Genomic DNA, 25,199 nt, shown 5'->3' with positions numbered 1-25,199 from the left:
ACACACACACCTCCCTTCCTTTTAAAAACAAACCACAGGTTGATGGATCAACACTGGCCTTTTCTAGAGCTGTTCTAGAAAGCCAAGAATGCAAGGTGTTGTAGGCTAGTGATTTGAATTGCAAGTTTATGTTTTAGACACATGAATAAATTTAGTCTCAAATTCTGGAAGAATCCAGTCAGGCATTCCTAAGTTCCAAAGTTCATACTAACCATTCGGTGTGTGTGTCACTTGCCTCATGTCAGATGTGCAACCACACTCACTATGATGCTTAATTTTGACTGGCAACTTGATGAGAGCAGGAGCAAATGCCTTGGAGATTTGTGAGGCGCACCTCTGGAGATAACTGGGATGGTTTTGCTAGAGATGATACATCATGAGGGCTTTGACTTAATGATTGAATTCATCTATTAATGGATTTAAATTCTAAGTAGGCTTGAGAAGTAATGGAACTGTGGATGGTATGGTTCTAGAGGAGGAAAGAAAATGAGACATATCCTGTTGGGCGAAAGTTTAGCCTGGCTTCTGCTTCCTGTCTGCCTGATAAGAGCTGTTCCAACAAGACCTCCACCACCCAAAAGATTGAACCGTCTGTATCACAACAGAACCTCCACACCGACAAAATAAAAAAAAAAAAGACCCCTCTGCAATCATCAAAAGATACATCTTTCTTCATTTTAGGTTATTTATGTTTAATAGGCTACCACAGCATCAAGAAAACCATCACCTTTGTGCTCCTATAAGCTTTGTTATATAACCTCGGGCTTTTTCTTCCTTTCTGTACATGGTAAGTACATTCAGCCCATCTTTTCATGCGGAGACACACACCTTTTCTTTGACACCGTGGAGATCACCATGTTCAGACTCTTAGCTTGATGGGCCCTGAAACCAGGGCATATTTTTACAAATATGATTTATCTCACCTAAAATGAATTCTGTGCCTGGCATGCACAAGTTCCTGTTCAATCCTTAGCACTTCAAGAAAAAGAAAGAATTGCGGAGCCCGCTGTGAAGCTCAAAATGCATCCTTCAACTCACACATAATTGTACAAGAGGAGAATGTCAAATAGCTTCCATACTTCCAGTTTAAAAGCACAGTGTAAATGCCTGTGTTAAAATGGCACCTACAATAGTTAAAATAATGAAAAATAAAAAAAAATATTCTGCAACTAATTTGTGTGTTTGCATGAATATATATTTTTTCCTAAATTGGTAGAATTTTGAGTTGCTGAGGTGTCACAGAGGGGCAGCCTAAGACATTCATCTTGATCTTCTCATTCCCTCAGGTGCTATTTCCAAATAAATATATGCACTCCATAAAACCAATGTCATAAATATAGACAACTGACTCATAATGCTAGCAAGATTTCAATCCCCCCCCCCAACGGATGCGCAAAACCATTCAGCTCCAGTCCAAGTGGGAAAAAAATCTCTAGAATTTGTATTTTTAGCATATTATATAAGAATTCTGAGCAATGGGGCAAACTCATATCTACATAGAAAAAGAATCGTAAGGCATGGCACTGACATTTGTCTCCAGAGGGTTATGTGCGCATTCCGTAAAGAGCCTAAGACACTAGTTGCTTTCAATCAACCAATCAAAAGTTGTTAGAAGTATTTAGTAAGTATGTTCCTGTACTTGACGTCCTGAGATAAATAATAAAAAGTATAAGGCATATTTCTCAGGCAAAATTATGTGATGCGCTACAATCCCCAAATTGGCATAGAGTCTCTTGTTTCGACTTATACACTGTATATAGCAGACTTCTGAAAAATAGTTCAGGGGAGATGAGAGGGTGATTGCATGTTTGCATGGGAAGGAATGATATTCAAATATTTGGATAAATTCATATATAGGTTTATGTGTATTGATGAAGATTATTTGAGCTTGTCTTTGTTTATTTGTTTGCTTGATTTTGAGGCTGGATCTCTTCTCTAGAGTCCAAACTCTAGAGAGATCTGGAACTCTCACAAGCTTACTTTCTCAGATTTCAATTTCTGAAATTATGAATATGACAACACCTCAGCTATATTTGAGTTTTCATGGGCATGCCTGTGTGTGCGCACTCGTGTGAGCACATGCATGCGCGTACATGTGAGCTGTGAATATGTAAAAATCAAACAGCTTTGGAAATGGTACAACACATGTTTGTCAGCCAGGAAACTCATAAAAGGCTCATTTTAGCGACAGTGTGTTTAAGGGAAATTTAATTATTGCAGCTGAATGAGCTCTAAGGGTGACGTGTAGTGGGTGTTTTTATATGCTGGGAAGCTCTGGCAAGCACCCAGCTTATATCTGTGGCTGTGAGTGCCATGGCCTTAGTATCAGTGAATAAACACTGCAGTTATGACAAGCCATTTTATCTTCTCTTGACTTAATTCATCATAGCCCTATCCATTTTCTATTTCATTCTTCATTTCCGGGTCTCTCCTACTAAGCATCAGCTGTCAACTTGACATAGCTAAGTCTTGTCTGAGAGAATCTCAGTTGAAACATTGTTTCGATCAGCTTGGCATGTGGAATTGTTCTTGAGGAATTGTGAGAGAGCTTAGCCTAATGAGGGAGGGACTATGCTTAGGCTCGTGGACTTGTGCTTTATAAAAAGCTATCAGAAAGAAAGGTAATTCTTTCAGAGTTCCTGCCTCCATGTTCCTATTTTAGGTTTCCTCAATGTGTGTCTGTGTGTCTGTGTCTGTGTGTCTGTGTGATCTTCATTTTCACTTTGGATGTGTAAGTGGATGTAATTGTGAATACGAGTGTTACTTTTTTCTGTTTATGTACATTATCTTCTTTCACTAACTTCCTCCCCAGCATGTGCAGTTTTAGCAATCACACTCTTATTTATTTCAAATTTGCTTCATCATTCTAATTCTTGAGAAAGAGAATGTGGGGTCTATATGCCCATTCCATGTGTGTTCCTTCTCTTGTTATTACCCTCACATTTAGCTTGGTGACACTGTCCTGGGAAAGGCTACCAGTCACCCACACAGACACTGAAATGCATTTCTATTGGCTTTCTTATATCACTATAATAGGCAGCTTGTGGGTGTTGAATCATTTCCTCTTCAGGGCTGTCTCCTCTCTCAATGTCTACAATACTGCTTCATACTCCATACCTATATTGTTCACCCTTTGACCTTTCCTTTTATATCATGAAGCTAAATGCATATAGAGATATAAAGGTACTAAATGACATGCTTTCTTATATTTGAAAATCAAATCAACGGGCATCAGTTTGTCAGCTAGATTGAAGGCAAAAGCACAGCCAGTTACTGATCAGACTTGAAAGAAACTCATGATAGATAAAGCCAGCTGCGGACTTCAGGGAAGAGCTTTCTCCAAGGTCAGGTAGCAGCTGTAAATGTCATAATGGTCCCCTCTTCGAGTGGCTATTGCTTTCTGTCTAATAACACCCTAGAACTCCTTTGCTATTTCCACCTAGAAATTGGATACCCTGTTGCTAAACTGCCCTTAACTTATAGCAGCCCCTAATCCCTAATTAATCCTCACTTCCACTAATCCCTCCAAAGAGCAAGCAATTCAGGACTGATCCCTGCCTCCCCAAGGTCTGCAGTTCATTTCTCTGTCTCTCTCTCTGTCTCTGTCTCTCTCTCTCTCTCTCTCTCTCTGTCTCTCTCTCTCTCTCTAAATTATTCTTACACCTTGTTGTTAAGATCCATCTTCTGCCCCTCTACAGTGCTTTGTGGCTGCATCAGATCAAAATGTAGGACTACAGGCTAGTCATACACATATATGTACATAGATATCCATATCCATATACAGATATCGATGGTTTTCATCTTAAAATATGCTCGCCATGTCTCTAAATCATATTCTTGACAAACAGGCATAATCAAAAACCTTTAATCTTTCTAAGCACATGTGAATTATTTATTATATCTCAAACCCTTCAAATTACATTTACTATATATAAGCATATAATGTATATACATGCTGTATATTAATGAGAGATGCATACATACATGCATAAATATGTCCATGCATATATATAAAATATTCATTGAGATTATCATATTTTAAGCATTCATTTGATTTGATTTAAATTGATCATATAATACAGTTCTACCTATATAGATAATAAATTTCTTTTTATGGTATAGTGTCTGAAGCATTTAGAATTGTATCAGCTGGATGTGCATTAAAATTATTGACTTTCAATAAAAATGAATTTCATAGTTTCTTACTCTTAGTAATGCTCATTGGCTTCTTTCTGTAACTATTAAACCAAGTAAGTATATTGCATATATTTAAGTACAGCATTACTCTAAAAACTATACAACATAACAATACATTAATGCTACTTACTAGATGGATAAGAAAAATGTACTTGCCTCACAGTGAAAAAAAAATCTGAGACCACATGTTAGAGAGGCAGCATTGCATTAACTTAGAGACAAAGTTCACCTTCATAGAGAGACACCCAGAATGAGGAATGGCAGAGAGCATCTGGTGTTTCAAATCAAATCATATTCCATTATCATCTTCTGATAGCTGGCATTCAGCATCTTAGAAAATTCTAGACTTTCTTGAAAAGTAAAATTCTGTTATGTTGTTGGACATATATTCTGAATAAAAGAAAGTGGAAAGGTTGTTTTTACAGAGTCTCTTTAAGAACATGTTTGAGAAAGTCTATACTGACAGGATGCTGCCTCTGTTTATGATCCAATTATTAGGAAGCATAATAAAAGCATGTGGGATGATATAGGGTATTTGATATTCCTTCCAATTTAAAATTTTATTGTAGTTACTCCACGTATTTTACTACCTATAAACATTTCACTGCATATAGATATTTTTCTAACATAGCCTCAATATGAATGTACAACTTTAGATTCTGGTTAAAAGTAACACCAAGGGGCCATTTTAATTATCATCATAATTGTATTGCAAATCTATGTCTGCTTTCAGTCTAATCACTATGCAAGGAGAGGTTAAGGCACATCTATTCAACTCTTATCTGGTTGAACCCAGCTATGACTTTGTGGGGAGCCTTTTTAAGCACACAGTAATATTTAAGAAAGACAGAAAATTGGAACAGATTTCTTATCATGTGAAAATCTCAATCATGTGTCTTGAGTCTTCATGAATTATATTCATTTACATTTTACTTGCTGAAACTATCTCTCTAAGGCTTGAAAGTTAAAGCTGAAGGAAGTGAATTTCTCTATTTCCTAACAGCAGTTACATCTTCAAGTGCATCTCAGTCAACATTTCATTTAGGAAATATTTACAAATATTAATTCCTTCTAGATTTATATACATTTACATGTGTGTATGGTATGTGTCTGTTTGTGTAATGCTCACTGCAAAAAAATGCAACTAAGTACACAAAGATGTTGGAAACTATTAAAGAATCTTTCAGTGGCTGTAGAGTAGAGTAAAACTGTCTTTAGAGTGTTTCTTTTTTTGAAATTCTACACACCTGTTCATACACATGCACATACACATGGAGACACACATACAGATGACACACATGTGTGTATGCAAGCATGAACCTATATGTATACATGAGCATGCACGGTGTATGAATACTCACACACACACACACACACACACACACACACACACACACACACACACACACAGAGCCTAACTTCACACACTGTCTTCACAGGCCCTGGTCATTTCCTTTCCACTCTCTCCACTTCCTTCTCATCTAAACACAGCACACAGTGAACCACATGTAAACACAGCACATAGTGAACCACATGTAAACACAGCACATAGTGAACCACATGTAAACACAGCACATAGTGAACCACATGTAAACACAGCACATAGTGAACCACATGTAAACACAGCACATAGTGAACCACATGTAAACACAGCACATAGTGAATCACATGTAAACACAGCACACAGTGAACCATATCTAAACACAGCACATAGTGAACCACATGTAAACACAGCACATAGTGAACCACATGTAAACACAGCACATAGTGAATCACATGTAAACACAGCACACAGTGAACCACATCTAAACACAGCACATAGTGAACCACATGTAAACACAGCACATAGTGAACCACATGTAAACACAGCACATAGTGAACCACATGTAAACACAGCACATAGTGAACCACATGTAAACACAGCACATAGTGAACCACATGTAAACACAGCACATAGTGAACCACATGTAAACACAGCACACAGTGAACCACATCTAAACACAGCACATAGTGAACCACATGTAAACACAGCACATAGTGAACCACATGTAAACACAGCACACAGTGAACCACATCTAAACACAGCACATAGTGAGCCACATCTAAACACAGCACACAGTGAACCACATGTAAACACAGCACATACTGAACCACATCTAAACACAGCACACAGTGAACCACATGTAAACACAGCACATACTGAACCACATGTAAACACAGCACATAGTGAACCACATCTAAACACAGCACATAGTGAACCACATGTAAACACAGCACATAGTGAACCACATGTAAACACAGCACATAGTGAACCACATCTAAACACAGCACACAGTTAACCACATGTAAACACAGCACACAGTAGCCTTCATGTCTGAATGGCTTGCTCCCAGTTTGCCTTCAGCTTTCTGCGTTTTCAATGACTCCAATATCCAAGCACTATCTTTAATGATTTTTGACTCCTCAAGTTTCCATATTTACATTGATGGATTGGTATGCGATTATCTCTGTGTGAGTCTTTCTTCCTTTAAACATCAACTTTCTAGATGGCATGAGTACATAGGAACCATGCCAATGGGAAGTCTGCATTGACTGTTGATTCTGAGCCATTAAGGAATGTATGCTACTGGTAAATCCAAATTCAGAAGAGCCTATTCCCCAGGTTGCAGATCCTCACAAGGAAAAATATTCTCTTGTATTTTTTATCTATTCAATATTTTAAATAGAAGAGCTATGGCTGCACTTAGAAGAATAAACCTACTTTATACAGCCTATTAATTTATCGTAACATCATTTTTGAATGCCCTAAAATACAGTCAATATGAAATTTGACCAAATGGCTAAATGCCACATGCCCCTGAATCTAGACTTCAGAACAGCTACCTATATGCAGTTATTTTAGGTAAAATCATCTATGACCTCCATTAAACAGGCAACATCTAAAGAACAAATCACAATATTGTATAAATATATCAGTATGGTTGACTCTTAAAGATTTGTTTCATTTTTAACTATGTCTGTCTGTTTGTCTCTCTGAAAGAATATGTGCATGAGTGCAGGTCCCATGAAGATCAGAATAGGGACCCAGCCCATACAGAGGTGGGGTTACAGATATGTGTGAGCCTCTGCTTAGCATGGACACTGAGAACCCAACTTGTCTCCTCTGAAAGGGCAATTCATGCCACGAACTGTTGAGCCATTTCTCCAGCCCCACCAATACTATCCAATCTTAATGAAAACCTTCAAAATAGAACAAATGCCAATCGTCTTATATATAGTTGAGACAATTAGTCAAAGAAAGGAAAATTACATTTAATCTCTCTTCATACATTGGTTATGGGAACATAAATGTTAGAATACTATGAGGTCGTTTTGTATCTCCTATCATGAATGTTGCTATATCTGTTTGCAAAGCCCTGGTTTATACTTGTGGTTCCAGGAAAATGATTAATAGAGTCCTTTTCCTACTATTAAAACTATTCAGTCTTGCATGAAAAAATTGACCATATGAATCATGAGACATCCACCAAGAAGTAAAAGTTATGCTTAGAAGGAGATTTGCTGGCCCCAGCAAGACTTCAAGGCATTTATCTTGATTGATGCTTGTGGGCTTGATACTCCCTTGAACCCATCAGGTTATTTTCACCTTCAGTGAGTGCCATTGGGCTTATTTGAGTCTATGTGTCAGAGGATCCAATTATATCTAGTTCCTACTAAGTAGCTCTTGAAACACATATGCAATCATCTTCTGCCAGAGTTTGCTAAAAACCCTATGTTTTATGACTTTTCCTAGTGATACTGGTTCTATTCACCTCAATTAGAAAAAGTAACCACAGACCAAAGAAATTATTCCATTCAACTATAGCTTGATGCACCAATGAGTTAAGAGGGATTATTTACAAGAGCCTGGGTGGGGACTCACTAGCATCCACAAGGATGACTTGACCAGTTGTATCATTTGAAAAGTTTATTACACTACAGAAAATGGCTTATGAAAACCACATCACTAGTTTATCCTGCACTCCTTGCAGGCATCTTCACTGAAGAGACTTCTCTATCCCAGGAACTGTTTACAAGTCCTAAAACCTTGAGGAAGACTCCTTGAGTCTTATGAGCATGCTGAGTTTTAAAATTTCCTTGTAAGTTTCATAAGCCTCCCTGAAATATGGAAGGTTGAAACCCAAAGAAACAACTAAAGGACACTAGATCATTAAAACCTAGTCAAGATTTCTTAGCACTCAATCATATAACCAAAAGGCAAACCACTTTGTATCCCAACCCTATCCTGTTCTCTTGATTTCTGGTTATTCTGAAAACTTTCAACCACTTTTGGTTACTGTATCAGGTGCTGTATGAAACAAGGCTAAAATCCACCAGTTCCAAATGCAAGTGCTATATATGCAATTGCTCACAGCAACTATCTTTCCTCTTCCAGAGAAATGGATTTTCCACAGGAGTTTGACCATGCTAGGCACCTAATATTTCTCTGTACATTTATAACTTTGACTATATATATATATATATATATATATATATATATATATATATACCATATGAAGGAGAATTAGGATACCTTGAGCATGGTGCATAAAGATGGACATATTTCTATCCTCATCACCTCAGGCTTGGTTTTTGTCCTGCTTGTGTGTATTTCTTTTGTATTTTTTCAAAAATTATGTGTATATGTGTGAGTCTATGCATGTGAGTGAAGAAGGCTATAAGGGACTTTCAAACACCTTTAGGGTTTGAGTTATCTTAAATTAACTGCCTGACACGAGTGATGGTGACTGACCAAGGGTCCTCTGCAAGAGCACTCTGTGTTCTTCATCTCTAACCATCTGTCCAGACTCCTTGTTTGTGTATTTCAAGAAGGAAGCCACTATGTCAGCTAATATCTCATTCCTCTCATGAATTACAATTGTGTCTTTCTTAATAAGCAGCTGTACCCCCTTTGAGAAGAATAGAGTCATAGACAGTACTCTATCTACCACTTATAGTACTATGCATAAATAGTTTATTAAATAATGAGCTTCTTAAAAACTAAGCATCATGCTGTTGCTGAAGATTCTGTGAAACCTTGCCTAGACCCGTGCTGCTGGTGATGTGATCCAGATGTTCACCAGCTGATCGAAGGAGAGTTTGCTTTTCTCTTAAGCATCAGTTCCTGGCAGCATCAAGATAGATGTTCCCTGATTAACCACTTATGAAGTGTCAGGAAAATCACCAAATGTATTTCTTTCACAGATTGCTCTATTTGGAAACTCTCAACTTTCCATTACCATGGAAACCACCAAGATTCAGCTGTGAACTATAGTTGATGATTTTTTATTTGTCTTGTTGTATATAATTAATTTTTGTTATACCATATGTTCTTCATATACCATGAAACACTGCTATAATATGCACAAAATTACTTAATTTCTGGCTTTTAAAGGTAGAAGCTGTAGAAAGGTCATGGTAGAAAAATCTCAATTCTTTTTTTTTTAAATTAGATATTTTCTTTATTTACATTTCAAATGTTATCCCTCTTCCTGGTTTCCCCTCCAAAAACCTCCCTATCCCCTTCCCCTTCCCCCTGCTCACCAACCCACCCACTCCTTCTTTCTGGCCCTGGCATTCCCCTGCACTGGGGCATAGAGCCTTCTCAGGACCAAGGGCCTCTACTCCCATTGATGACCATCCTTTGCTACATGTGCAGCTAGAGCCATGAGTCCCTCCATGTGTACTCTTTGGTTGGTAACTTAGTCCCTGGAAGCTCTGGGGGTACTGGTTGATTCATATTGTTGTTCCTCCTATGGGTTTGCAAACCCCTTCAGCTCCTTGGGTCCTTTCTCTAGCTCATCTACTGGAGACCCTGTGATCAATGCAACGGTTGGCTGAGAGCATCCACCTCTGTTATTTGTCAGGCACTGGTAGAGCCTCTCATGAGACAACTATAACATGCTTCTGTCAGCAAGCACTTGTTGGCATTCACAATAGTGTCTGGGTTTGGTGATTGTATATGGGATGGATCCCCAGGTGGGGCAGTCTCTGGATGCCCTTTCCTTCAGTCTCTGCTCCACATTTTGTCTGTGTAACTCCTTCCATGGGTATTTTGTTCCCCCTTCTAAGAAGGACCTAAGTATTCACATTTTGGTCTTCCTTCTTCTTGAGTTTCATGTGGTCTGTGAATTGTATCTTGGGTATTCTGAGATTCAGGGCCAATATCTACTTATCAGTGAGTGCATATCATCTGTTTTCTTTTGTGATTGGGTTACCTCACTTAGGATGATATTTTCTATTTCTATCTATTTGCCTAAGAATTTCCTAAATTCATTGATTTTAATAGCTGAGTAGTACTTCATCTGGAAAAACAAAAACAGAAACAAAAACAAACCTATAGGATAGTGAAACTTTTTCTCAACAATAAAAGAACTTCTGGTGGAATCACCATCCCTGACCTCAAGCTGGAATACAGAGCAATTGTAATAAAAACTTCATGGTATTGGTACAGAGACAGACAGGTAAATCATTAGACTAGAATTGAAGACCTAGATATGAACCTACACACCTATGGTCACTTGATCTTTGACAAAGGAGATAAAACCATCCAGTGGGAAAAAAAGACAGCATTTTCAACAAATGGTACTGGTTCAATTGGCAATTAGCATGTAGAAGAATGCAAATAGATCCATTCTTATCTCCTTGTACAACGCTCAAGTACAGGTGGATCAAGGATCTCCACATAAAACCAGTTACACTGAATCTAATAGAAAAGAAAGTGGGGAAGAGCCTCAAGCACATGGGCACAGGGGAAAATTTCCTGAATAGAACACTAATAGCTTATGTTCTAAGATCAAGAATCAACAAAAGGGACCTCATAAAATTGCAAAGCTTTTGTAAGGCAAAGGATATTGTCATTAGGACAAAACAGCAACCAACAGTTTGGGAAAAGATCTTTACCAATCCCACATCCTATAGAGGGCTAATATCCAATATATACAAAGAACTCAAGAGTTAGACTCCAGAGAACCAAATAACCCTATTAAAAATGGGGTACAGAGCTAAACAAATAATTCTCAACTGAGGAATATTGAATGGCTGAGAAGCACCTAAATAAATGTTTAACAACCTTAGATATCAGGGAAATGCAAATTAAAACAACCCTGAGATTTCACCTCACACCAGCCAGAATGGCTAAGATTAAAAACTCAGGTGACAGCAGATGATGGTGAGGATGTGGAGAAAGAGAAACACTCCCCCGCTGCTGGTGGGATTGCAAGCTGGTACAACCACTCTGGAAATCAGTTTGGCAGTTCCTCAGAAAATTGGACATAGTACAACCTTAGGACCCAGTTATACCACTCCTGGGCATATAACCAGAAGATGCTTCAACATGTAATAAGGACACATACTCTACTATGTTCATAGCAGCCTTATTTAAAATAGCTAGAAGCTGGAAAGAACCTAGATGTCCTCCAACAGAGGAATGGATATAGAAAATGTGGTACATTTACACAATGGATTACTACTCAATTATAAAAACAATGCCTTCATGAAATCCTTAGGCAAATGGATGGAACTAGAAAATATCATCCTGAATGAGGTGATCCAAACCCAAAAGAACACACATGATATGCACTCATAAGTGGATACTAACCCAAAAGCTCAAAATACCCAAGATAAAATTCACAGACCACATGAAGTTCATGAAGAAGGAAGACCAAAGTGTAGGTGCTTCATTCCTTCTTAGAAGGGATAAATACTCACAAGAGAATATACAGAGACAGAGTATGGAGCAGTGACTGAGGGAAAGGCCTTCCAGAGACTGCCCGACCTGGTAATTCATCCCATATACTGTCACCAAACTCAAACACTATTATGAATGCTAAAAAGTACATACTGACAGGAGCCTGATTTAGCTGTCTCCTGAGAGGCTCTGCTAAGAGCCTGACAAATACAGAGGTGGATGCTCGCAGCCAACCATTGGCCTGAGCATAGGGTTCCCAATGGAGGAGTTAGAGAAAGGACCGAAGGAGCTGCAGGGGTTTGCAGCCCCATAGGAAGAACAACAATATCAACCAACAAGAGCTCCCAGGATCTAAACCACCAACTAAGGAGTACATATGGAGGGACCCATGGCCCCAGCCATATATGTAGCAGAAGATGGCTTTGTCAGACATCAATGGGAGAAGAGGCCCTTGGTCCTGTGAAGGCTTGATGCTCCAGTATAGGGGAATGTGAGGGAGGGAGGCAGGAATGGGTAGGTGGGTTAGGGCACACCCTCATAGAAGCAGGAGGAGTGGGAATAGGATAGAGGGTTTAGAGAGTATCGGGAAACATTTGAAAATATTCAGTGAAAATGACTAAGCATAAAAAGGAAACAGTTGTAAGTTTATGATTTAAAATAAAGTAATGGTAAAGGAAGAAACAAATAACTATCACATAATCTCTGAGTTATAAATATTAGGATGAGGTTTAAATTCCTGTCTTTTAAAGTTCTGGCCCTGATATTTTTCTATGATGTCTTTCCCTTCAGAGAAGGAACCATGGGCAGTTGCCGCCAGCTCGGGGATTTCTGGCTCTTTTCTCTTCGCCTTAAATTCGGGTGTCTTTTATGAATAATCATAAGCAGCAAAAACCAACGCTATCAGGCCAGCGTTTTAAAACCAGAAAAAGAGATGAAAAAGAGAGGTTTGACCCTACTCGGCTTCAAGACTGTATTATTCGAGGCTTAACTGAAACTGGTACTGATTTGGAAGCAGTAGCAAGTTTCTTGCTGCTTACGGAGCAAAACTTGACCACTGCCGCTATGCAGAAACACTCTGACATTCTGGTGGCTGGCGGAATGCTGGCCCCAGGCGGTACACGGGCAGATGACATGATGCGCACAGGTGTCTGTGTGTTTGCAGCACAAGAAGACCTAGAGACCATGCAAGCATTCGCTCAGGTTTTTAACAAGCTAATCAGGCGCGACAAATACCTGGAGAAAGGTTTTGAAGATGAAGTTAAAATATGTAATAAAAAAAATAAAATAAAAAAAAAAGTTACTGCTCTTCCTAAAGGGGTTTTCAGAGTCGGAGAGGAACAAGCTCGCCATGTTGACTGGGGTTCTTCTGGCTAATGGAACCCTTAATGCATCCATTCTTAACAGCCTTTATAATGAGAATTTGGTTAAAGAAGGGGTTTCAGCAGCTTTTGCTGTAAAGCTCTTTAAATCATGGATAAATGAAAAAGACATCAATGCAGTTGCTGCAAGTCTTCGGAAAGTCAGCATGGACAACAGACTGATGGAGCTGTTCCCTGCCAGTAAACAAAGTGTTGAGCATTTCACTAAGTATTTCACTGAGGCGGGCTTGAAAGAGCTTTCGGAGTATGTCCGCAACCAGCAGACCATTGGGGCTCTGGAAGGAGCTCCAGAAGGAGCCGCAGGAGCAGATGTCCCGTGGTGACCCATTCAAGGACATAATTTTATATGTCAAGGAAGAGATGAAAAAAAAATAACATTCCAGAACCAGTGGTCATTGGGATGGATAGTCTGGTCCAGTGTGATGAGCACTGTGGAGTGGAACAAAAAAGAGGAGCTTGTAGCATAACAAGCCATCAAGCACTTGAAGCCATACAGTCCTCTCCTTGCTGCCTTCACTACTCAAGGTCAGTCTGAGCTGACTCTGCTACTGGAGATTCAGGAGTATTGCCATGACAACATTACTTCATGAAAGCCTTCCAGAAAATAGTGGTGCTTTTTTATAAAGCTGAAGTCCTGAGTGAAGAGCCCATTCTGAAGTGTTATAAAGACGCACATGTTGCAAAGGGCAAAAGTGTCTTCCTAGAGCAAATGAAGAAGTTTGTAGAATGGCTCAAAAATGCTGAGGAGGAATCGAGTCTGAAGCTGAAGAAGGTAACTGAATGTTGAAACAACATCCTCAGTAAAGCAAACAGGAGTTGTAGATAAAATGTCATGTCTCATGTGTCCTGGTTCTTACATCTTCCTACCTCCCTATATCAAGCATGATATAAGGGCTTTCACGGCAATTTTTATTTTAACTGTTTTTATGGTTACTGGAAACGTTGGCTTTGGTTTCTGAAACCACGTGTGAGGAGCGAGCTGCAGGAGCCGTAGAGTTGAATCTGATGTTGCATTGCTTTTCAGTTACCTTCTACCTCCTGTATTTTCTACTGTAACAATGTGATGTAAGTCCTTCCGCAGTGAGCAGCTCACTTTAGTCCCTGGGTTTTCTATATAAACAGTTTTCAAGATATGATTTGGTTAAAAATAATTTGTTACAAAAAGATTCTGTTTGCAAATTAAACTGTAAAAGTACTCAAAGTCTCAAAGGGCAATGATTTGTGTGATAACTTAGTGTGTCCAGAGCCCTGTTCATCAGTGAAAACCCTGTGGATAACTGAACCCATAACATGAATCCTGACGTTGGTTAGATGTGAGCATTTTCTTATAGTTTTAACCCCAGATGTTGTTTGATTTCTGGGTATCATCCTTAGTAAAGCCATGGAGAGCAAACTTGAGTTTGAGAACTACATGTGGCAAAGGTAGGAAGAAGGAAGCTGAGTCTTTTTCCAGAAACGTCTAGGTTCATTTGTATCTTTCCAGGTAGAACATGCTGATAACTCCTCACACAAACGTTCTACCCCAGGATACAGCTAGACTGTTAAGAGTTCCCACAAGGACTGAGTCAAGGAAATGTCACTAAACCATACGATTGTTGAGAGTTTTGGGTGAGCGTGTTCTAACAGGATCTCTGTACGACTCCATTTTCCTTTGTGAAGGTGAAGGACAGTCATTCGTGGTCTGCCTTTCAGTTGTCTGGGCCTGGCCTCATTCTACTACAGTCAGCACCTGGTAACTCACCCTAGTTGCCACTTTCTTAAATTGCCATGAGCCAAACCCTTCAATTGATTAATCCATTTATTTTAATGGCTGCCTTCTTGCTTTTCTCTTTGCTATCCATTTATAGTTAGTTGGTAGTGGAAGATGTGCCCACCTTTTTTGGGAAAGGCTAAAAGTGAACATTTTGAAATATTTTTTTTAATTGGTAAAAGAAAATAGTAAGAGAATAATGCCACCAGAGACTTCAGTGGAAATTGCCCATTTTGAAGGTGCCATTCTTAGAAGCCAAGAATTTGGTATTTAAAGTTTATCTTGAGAGAATAGCATGTAATATAATTTTAAATAAAGGTATAGTAACCTTAAGAGCACTGTAGCAAAAACATTGGTGGGTGGGGTGAATTTGTAAAATGAATGACTTTGATAAAGTTTTATGCACAGGCAAATGTATTCATTAGATTCTGTGTAGTGATCTTCTTTTCCTTTGTAATTTATAGTCCTAAAAAGATTTTTTAAAAAATAAAGTCCACCCTTGCATTTTAAAAAACAAAAAACAAAACAACAACAACAACAACAGCAACAAAACAGAGAAGGAACCATGAAGGACTCGTTAGTTCTACTCGCAATTCTTAACATTATAGTGCCATAATTTTCTGAAAACACCTACAAAAATCAGCAGTTTCTGACATATTCTGACAATAAGAAAAAATAATTGAAATCTTAGTTTCTTCTTATTCACTGCTTATAGATTTGTTTGTTTGTTTGTTTTCTCCAAACAGGCTGTTTCTTTCAAAAAATGCTCTAAGGGCTAGTGATTTGAATCCACAGGGAAATGTTTCTTAACTTGACTCCCTGCTGAGCTTCATCCAGGGTTAACATTGTAGATGTAGAAAACTGATGCCCAAAATAGTCCTCTGACCCTGACACATGCTCCATGTAATATCCATGCATACACACATCATACACAGACAATAATAATGACAAAAATAGTCACACACACAAACACACACGTATATGTGACATTAAACTGTCAGCAACTAAGAAGTTTGTCACAATGCAATGTGTCTCAAGGGACCATCTTGACAGTCCATTAAAAACAACTTTTCCCATCTCTATGTGCCAATAACTTTGTTTTTATTATGGCTTCTTTTCTGGGATCAAATGGTTTATTGTAATGTTTTAGATTTTTTTCATAGTCCTGTGCTGATTAATATATACTACTCAACAATAATTCTGTCACAAAAGTGTTCTGCAGTTCAGTGCCACAGGAATAACACTAATTGGATGACCTATTGACTTCAAAGTGCCCCAGAAATAAACCAACTAGAAAAATGTAAGCTTTCGAATTAAAAGATAATAAACATATGTTTTCCTCTTTTGCTTTGGATTGTTGACCTCTCCTTCTTCCAGTCTATATTGTTATAAATGTGGCTCAATGTTGGCTGTGATCTCTTAGTCCTTTGAGATTTAAATAAAATTGAACTAAGGCTTATAATCAAGGTATCTGGCATAGTGACATCCAGACTGTAAGACCAAAACTCATTTAACTTTTATTCCTGCAGAATGTCGCAGTTTGCAATGCAAGGCCCATTTTCTTAGAAATAATGCTATGGAAAATATTGAAAACTTTTTAAATTACATTTTTCTTTTAATTTATTCTGTATGTTAGTGCCATGGTGCACATGTGGAGCTCAGGAGACAGCTTGTGGAAGTCAGTTCTCTCCTTCCAACCTATGGGTTACTGGAGCTTTATCCACTGAGCCATCCCAAGTGTCTGTGGTCTATTTTATAAAGTTCCATTTGTCTATTTATTATAGATGATGCGAACATTTCCGATAATTCTCGAACCAACAGCAAGCAAGTAGGGTATTTCAAACTTTGCTAAAGTTTTGGGAGCTGGGCTGAAGCGTATAATAATATAGCATATAATTTAAGTTCCATCGATGATAATGAAACCCCTGAACCTTTCCCATTCCTAGTTTTATACCTTGGTGCCAAGCCATGAGAGAGTGATTCATCCTTGCCTTCAGGGCCATCTCATCTCTATGGTGATCTGAGAGGCAGCATCCCTGTTGTTTGTGGGTTCTAGTTTAATTTTGTTTTCATTTAGCTCTGTTTACTTTTTAATTGATGTTGTTAGTACTCTGCTGGTTAAACACTCACCTAAATTAGTGCTAACAGTATCTTCATTTTAAAAAAAATGGAAAAAAAAATAGAACAAAAGTCAACTTGGGACAGTGGTGCCTAAGGCACCAGAATAGTCATAATCATGTGGATTATGAATGGAACTTTTTCTCTTACCTCGGTCTCTGCCACATTATTTATTTTTATTTTTGACAAGCACACAAATTTATATTGTAACAGCTAGAGTCCATCATTTCTGAATAATAAAATGCAGAGGGAGTTATGAATTGCATAGCATAACTAGTATTTTGAAAATAACCTTACCCAGTTGATTAAATTTAATATCTAGCCTTGCCTGTGGACTAGTGTTGTGCTCAATGACCACCCAAATGAAGAGTGATGGTTCTGTGTTCATGTGGCAACATCATAGTATGCAAATACTGTCACATAAACTCAACAGACTTTTGAAAGAGGGATAAGAGAGGAAGCATGCTGCGGCCCTTCACCTGGGGAAGCTGGGATAGCTCCCTAAAAGTCCAGCATCCATGTGAGAGTAACCATAAAATATTTGTGTTTCTCTAGGTAACCTTGAATTGGATAAAATGAAAGAAAACTTAGAAAGGCTCTCAAGTATTAATCAAGTCCTCGGTGTGTGGAGCTAATTAATGAGTGGGTTGTGGTTTGTGAGCTTTGAAGCTCTCTGCTATAGCCTGTGATCTGAATCCCATTGCCCTGGGTGGTTTTAGCCACTGTTGGTTATAATTTCAGCTTCTCCCCAGAGACGGCAGTTCTACTGTTAATACCATTCAAAAGATGAAACTTAGGCAGCAAGAGATTGGGTAGCTGCTTATAGGCACTTCAGGTAGAAACCCCTGTACACCAAGAACTTGTGAACAAGCTGGGGGCTGATATCAGGATGTGTTAGGACCATGGTGAAACCAGCAAACACAGCTATCTGTGCTAACCAACACCCGTCAGGGACAGCAATCAGCTGAAGTAGGCTGTCCAGACTGTGGGATAGGTAAATGTTCTCTAGTCTCCTTGCTGTGGAGTTTAAGATAAAAGGATAGTGATTTGCATCTGGAAGACAGAGAAAGGAGAAATCTTTGATGCATGAAACCTTTTGCAGGAAGGACTGAATTCTTGGGACCTGAATATGACAAAGTTGCTCTCCTGGATTTGATTAGGCAGAGAAAGGCTGAGACCTTCACCTTCTTCTAGAAAGAGACCATGATCCCAAAATTCTTTGACCCAGCTCTAGTCAAATACCTCTGAGCTTCTTCACCATCTGTGTTCTACCTCTAACTGAAACGAATTTAAGACTCATCATAATGCTTTCAGATTGTTTCGTTTTGTGCTAATATCTGGAATACATGATAAATCTCTCAACAGTAAGTTTATGAGTTAAATAAAACAGAAATAATCAGTACCAATTAAATGACACAAATAACCAAATAACTCAGAAGGAAAAAATATATAAGCCCTCATTTTAGCTGCAAAATAATCATGAAAGACGTAGTTTTTTATTTTCTTAAACTAAGAAACAGGAGCAGAAGCAACTAAGTCAGTTCCCTCTCTCGGCTGTGTCCCACAGTTACTCATAGACTCACTGGCAGGTTTAATCTTCTGGCATTGCAGTACGACCTCATCAACCACAAGGTTCATGCCCCAGAGCTGTACAATCCTTAGCAAATATCAATGATCTCATAATGCTTAGCTAAGTTTAGGTCTTTGTGTTGGATCACATTCATAGTTATCCTGGGGCATATATGGATTTCAGGCAACAGGTTAGACACTTCTATAAGTGTCTCCCTGATAAACTTCAAGGCTAGTATTTAACCTAGTAGATACAGAAGATGCAAGTTGCCTTTTTTGTTTGGTGGATTGAAAATAGTTTTTTTTCCATAAAACATATTCTGATTATAGTTTTCCATGCCTCGATTCTTCTAAGATCTTCCTTGACTGTTCACCCACCAGAATTCCACACCCCTTCTTTCTCTCTCAGTATAATATAATTAGGATCTCAGAAAATAATAAAATAATGTAAGACAAAATTTAAAATAAACAAACCAGAATAGGATAAAAAAAATAAACTACCAGGAGAATAAGAGTCAAAGAAAAACCACAAGAAACACATATAGATACAGAGGCACACATATCCATGTACACAGAAATCCCATAAAAATATAACATGGGAAACTATTATATTTATAAATAGATAGAATGATATGTAGATGGATATAAAGATGACAGATATAAATATATGCAAAAACTGCAATGAAAATACAAAAAAAGAAAGAAAATTAATACCCAGACAAAGCGTTATGAGGCAAAGAACTTGCAATATGATATTGAGGTCATTTGTACTGACCATCTACTGCTGGGTATGGGATCTGTATGTAAGTGAGGTTTTTATATCCAGTGAGACTCCACTGGGAGTGGGGGGCTGGCTCCTTATGAGCCGCTACCAATTAAATAAACCTTCTAGGTTAGGGATGGAGATTTGTGACCACTTCCCCTTTCTGCACCAGAATTCTATCATACTTATCCCTGACCTATCTGGTCTTAGGTTCTTAGACATCCAAGCAGTGTTAGGTATAGGTTCCATATCATGTACAAGGCCTAAAATCTAATCAGCTATGGGCTGGTTACTCCCACAAGCCTTATGCCATTACTGCACCAGAATATCTTGCAGGCAGGCCATTGTTGTAGATCTAAGGTTTATAGTGTTTATATTTGTCCATAATATGTTCTTCATAAAATAAGAAAGAAATTGTATTAGATATTCAATATTTTATCTTAAAACAGAATTGGAGAAAGTAGGGGGAACGATCAGTGTTTAAAGTGCTTGTTGTATAAGTATGAGGATTTGAGTTTGTCTCCCCAGAACCTAGGCAAAAAGTCAAGTACAGTAGAGATCATATTTGTAACTTCAGTTCTCCTACAGAGAGATTAGAGTCAGAGGCAGGGGAATAAAACTCGAGAAACTTATAAGGGAATGAGCCAGGTACACATGGTGGGAAGACACAATTAGATGGTCTCAAACAAGGTAGGAAAACAACAAATGTTGAGCACTATACACAATATGCTCCACTGAGCACACCCACACATGCATATTCACACACACACACACACACACATATACATACATACATATACACATGTACATACCATACACAACCTACAAAAAGAAAAATAGAAAAACTACATATTTAAATTATTTAATCCAATTACAGGCTAATGTAAGTATCCTGAGAATATTAATCTAACATAAGTTACAGTGTTCAGTACATTAAGGGAGAAATGTGCTTTGACTTAATGATTTTGAGGATTTGGATCTGTGTGCATGCCTGTGTACATTTTCATGTGTATACAGGAGCACACACATGAGCATATGCTTGGAGGCCAGAGGACAACCTTGCTGTTGTTCCTTGGGCACTACTGGCCTCTTATTTTGAAACAGGGTCCCTTGCTAATCTGGAACTTGCTAAGTAGTCAATGCTAGAATGCTAGTGATCCCCAAAGATCTACCTGTCATCACTCTCCCAATGCTGGGATTAAAGCACGGGCCACCACACCACAATTTTATATGCATAATTTTATATTTATATTGAACTTAGGTCCTCATTCATACACAGCACGGTCTTTTCTAAGCAAGTGCTCTCCCCAGCAGTGCTTTAAGAATTTTTAAGCTAGGATGAACTGATGGAGGTATAATTTCACTGTAAGTTAAGGGGCATCTGTGAATTTGTTGCCTACCTGTCAAATACATGAGAGTTGTTTACTTGGAATGCCACCATCAAAAAGAAGAGGTCTCTCACTCCTAGATTCTGTTTAGGATTCATTGCTGCTCTTGTATATGTATCAAATGAACAAACCCAGAGGTTTCACTGGCACTGACTCCCTTCCCACTTTTACCCTCATTTACCTCTCCAATTCTAATTAGTTCTTGGTCATGTCTTCCTGGAAGTTCTCCACTTTTGGTGTATGCTCATTTTTTGCAAGTCAAGTTGAAAGAAAGGTTATGTTTTGACAGCTCTTTTTGACTTCCCAGTCTAAAAGACAACAAACAGCCCTTCTTTTCATCCAGCAGTATGTAATTGCTGTCATGAGCTGGTTGTTCCCTTACTTGTGTTTTTTTTTTTTCATTTGTTTTCTGTTTATACTAGATCAGAAGTCCTGAAAGAGCAGGGACTTAGGTCACTAACAGACAAAATGTGATCATAATCAAGTTTAGTTTAAAGCCCAATCCACAATGAGGAACTCATGCCAGGTAGCCTAACCTGGCCAAGAACTTGGGATGTGGGAGGTCATAAGTCATATGTGAGAATTACTACTATTGGTTTTCTACGTCAACATTACTATGTTGATCTAAACGGTCTTCTCATTACCTGTCGTATCCATAGATAAGTCTAGGTCTCTTCATTAGAGTGGTTTCTTTATGCAGTGGACAGCATGAATACAGAGACTCATAGCTGATCAAAGCACAGAAAATAAGTGACTGGTACAGAGTGCCCATTCCTAAATGGGACATCCACATTCCAGTTCTTGAAGCTCTTGAGAGAGTTTGACCTTACCTGAAACCAATGGACATGCAAGATCTAGACAGAAACAGGTAACTTTGGCAAGGACACTGTATGGGTGACATTTATCATCACAGCCACCCTTTCTGAGTACCTGTCATGCAGTAGACACTGTGTTTCCATGTCACCTCAGTTATCACAGTCACTTCTCCACCCAGTTTGAGTATTCTCAGAGCTAGAGACTGGGGAGATCTGTTGAGCTGGCAAAAGATTTACTTGAGAGCTGAAGGGGTCTGCAACCCTATAGGTAGAACAACAATATGAACTAACCAGTACCCCCCAGAGCTCATGTCTCTAGCTGCATATGTAAGAGAAGATGCCCTAGTCAGCCATCATTGGGATGAGAAGCCCCTTAGTCTTGCAAACTTTATATGCCCCACTACAGGGGAACGCCAGGGCCAAGAAGTGGGAGTGGGTTGGTAGGGGAGCAGGGCAGGGGGAGGGTATTCAGGATAGCATTTGAAATGTAAATAAAGAAAATATCTAATAAAAAGATTTACTTGATTAATATTAATATTTTAAAAACATGTTTAATGAATGATGAAGGAAGAGTCAGTACATTTAAGGAGCCTTTTAAAAGGCCTACAGACCATCTAACTACTTCCCACATGCACGTTCTATGGCTATCCTTACTGCACATATAAACAACTCATCTTCAGTTTCTACCCAGAAGCCCAAAGTAAAATTCCCTAAGGTACCTGCCACAAGGATCAGGGATCACAAGTTACATGCACATACCCGGAACCACTCATGGCTGGGTCTTTCACAGCTATATGAATGGTATTTTACCATTGTTATTAAATGGACAAATATCAGTTATCTCTGAGACCAATCTACATGCTTCCCCAGTCTACTTCCTAAAGTCCTATCTTTTTATTAGTGTTATTATTACTCCTACTTATTTTGCAAAGAGCTGTGGATTACTCTCTTCCTGACTTTCCCTGATAAGCATGCTGCTAAGTGAACTACAATGAGGCTCTTGGTGCAAATTGCTGAATAGATGATGTAGCCTGACATTAGGTCATGGGTGTTATTTGCAGTGGAAAGGTAGTTAAATTGAGACAAAAGATTGTTCAAATTAGAGAACATGCAAGTTATTGGATGGGCACAAAGGGTAAAATTATAAATGGGTTAATATGTCTTGTTACCATAATATGACTTTTTGTGAATAAACTATTGAAAATCTATAATTATGTTGAATATTGTAGACGCAGTACTTTTCAACTGTGTGTCTGCTATTTGACTGCATTTTGAATTTTCATTCTGACAATCACAATAGAGAAAGGAAAAATACTAGTCTGGCTGATTTTTTGTCATTGTTGCTTTTAGTTGACAAAACACCTTGATAACATTTGGGATCTCTTAAGAAAAAGAAAACTTTGCAGTCCATATTTTATAAAAATCACTCTCTGAGTCACCATATTTATTTCTGCTCATTTTTCCCATCTGATTTTGACTATAGTATGCATGCACAGCAGGTTAAGTGGTAGGAATAGGGGATGGTTTATTGAGCACCAGCTTACTGTATGATGGTTTACTGAGAACCTGCATACTGTAAGCACCATGTTTGCACGTGAGCTCCTTCAGTGCTCACATTCATTTCTCCACCCTGCTCTGATTTGATCTCAGTGACCTCTAAATGACCAACTTGCCAGATACCAAATAACACTTGTCAGATCAAGAACTGTAACCAAAGTCTAGTTGGAAAGGCTCCTTAGGTCAAATGACCCTTGGAGAAACTCACATACCTGCAGCCTAAGAAAACCTGTGGTCAAACAAGCATGCTCAAGGGAAGGATCTAGGGACAAGCTCTAAATGCTTCAAGGGTTATCATCTTCTCTCTCTCTCTCTCTCTCTCTCTCTCTCTCTCTCTCTCTCTCTCTCTCTCTCTCTCCCCTCTCCTCTCGCCCTCTCTCTATCTCTCTGTATATTTATGTCTATCTGGAGGAAGAGGGGAGGGAGGGAAGTACATATGCTCATATGTACAGAAGTCAGAAGCCATCTTTGTGTGTCTTTCCAATCCCTCTATCACTCTCTGCTTTATTTTATGAGACAAGATTTCCTTCTCCCTCCTTCCCTCCCTCCTTCCCTCCCTCCTTCCCTCCCTCCCTCTCTTTTTCACTGATTCGCCAAAGATACTTCTTACCTCTGCCCCCACTTCCCAGTTTTGGGATTATAAGCATACACCATGCCTGGCTCTCATATTGGCTCTGTGGGTTGAACCCAGACCCTCATGCTTGTGTTCCAAGAAGTTACCTACTGAGCTTGATCAAGCTGGAATTTAAAGGCTTTTTACAGAAAATTGTGGTTTCAGGTTCTGCCTCTCCACTGGCTCAGAGAGGTCATGGCAAAGTCTGGAATGAGTGGAGTCTGAAGTCTGTAATTCACCTTTTCCCTCCAGGGCATCATGTTACTGCCCACTAGACCATGAAGGGGTAAAGCAGAGTCCTGGTCTGGTTGGCGGCAAATTATACAGTGAGAAGGTCTTCCCCAGTGATCTTTAATGAACCAGCTTCCTGAGATGAACTTAGCTGTTTGTACTTCTTTATTGGGGATGGATTTGTATGGAAACACTTTATTCAGGGTTAACCAAGGGTTCCAGGGAGGGAAAAGGTCAGCAGCTGAAAGCTAAGATACTGAGATGCCTGATTAACATGGAGAGGCACTTCAGCTGCTGTGCTAAGGGACTGACTACTTGTGACCACCTGACTGTTGAGTCTCCAGGCTGTGTGGAAACATGGCAGGTACAGAAACAGGGAGGGAGGTAGCACCACTCCTGCCATATCAAGTTTTAAGATTTTAGGGGTTTGATCATGCTCTACCTTACTGGTTCTATACCAGTTCCTCTGGTGGTATGGTCCACATGCCCCACAGGAAATGATGCTAATCTTCACAATAATTCAGTTAAAATGTGGCTGGTAGAGTATTATCCAATCACGTTATTACTTTTTTGAATGACAGCTTCTAATGTGTTTTGACAGCACCTTTCCTAAGGAATTATTCCTTATAAGAAAGAACCGCCTCTCCATAAGTACAGGTAAAGAAGCCTTACCATCCCCATCTCTGTTTAGTGTTACACTCTTGAGCTTCTGCTCTGAGAATCACACCCAAGACCATGGCATCACTCAACCTCTCCCACACCTCCTGTGTTTTTGACCTTGTATAGCTCTTCCTCATTAACATCCTTGAGATCAGGGTCATGTACCACCATCCCTATCAGAGCCTTTCCTATGAGTGTGGGGTTGGACCATCATCCCCTGAGATAAACCATTATGCCTGGCTCAAATTCTTTGACTTCATGGATCAAAGACTTTGTACACAACTTGGACTATAGAGAAGCAGATTAAGGATTCTTAGTCTCAGTCTTTACCACCAACGCTGAACTTGACCCAAGCCTTAGTTATTGGAAAATAATTGGAAGTCCTGTCTCTCTGAATACTAGAAAAACTAGCTGCAAAATGTCATCTCCA

General features: G+C 38.9%; 1 pseudogene; it reads left to right on the top strand.

Moving 5' to 3' along the window:
• Positions 1–12,778: 12,778 nt before the first annotated feature.
• On the top strand, positions 12,779–14,085 carry LOC110308021 (eIF5-mimic protein 2-like; annotated as a pseudogene).
• Positions 14,086–25,199: the final 11,114 nt, after the last annotated feature.

Source organism: Mus caroli, unplaced genomic scaffold (assembly GCF_978045245.1).
Source record: "Mus caroli unplaced genomic scaffold, Mus_caroli_1 scaffold_15, whole genome shotgun sequence".
Lineage (NCBI taxonomy): Eukaryota > Metazoa > Chordata > Mammalia > Rodentia > Muridae > Mus > Mus caroli.
Note: the sequence above shows the minus strand (reverse complement) of the source record. Positions and strands in the feature narration are given on the sequence as shown.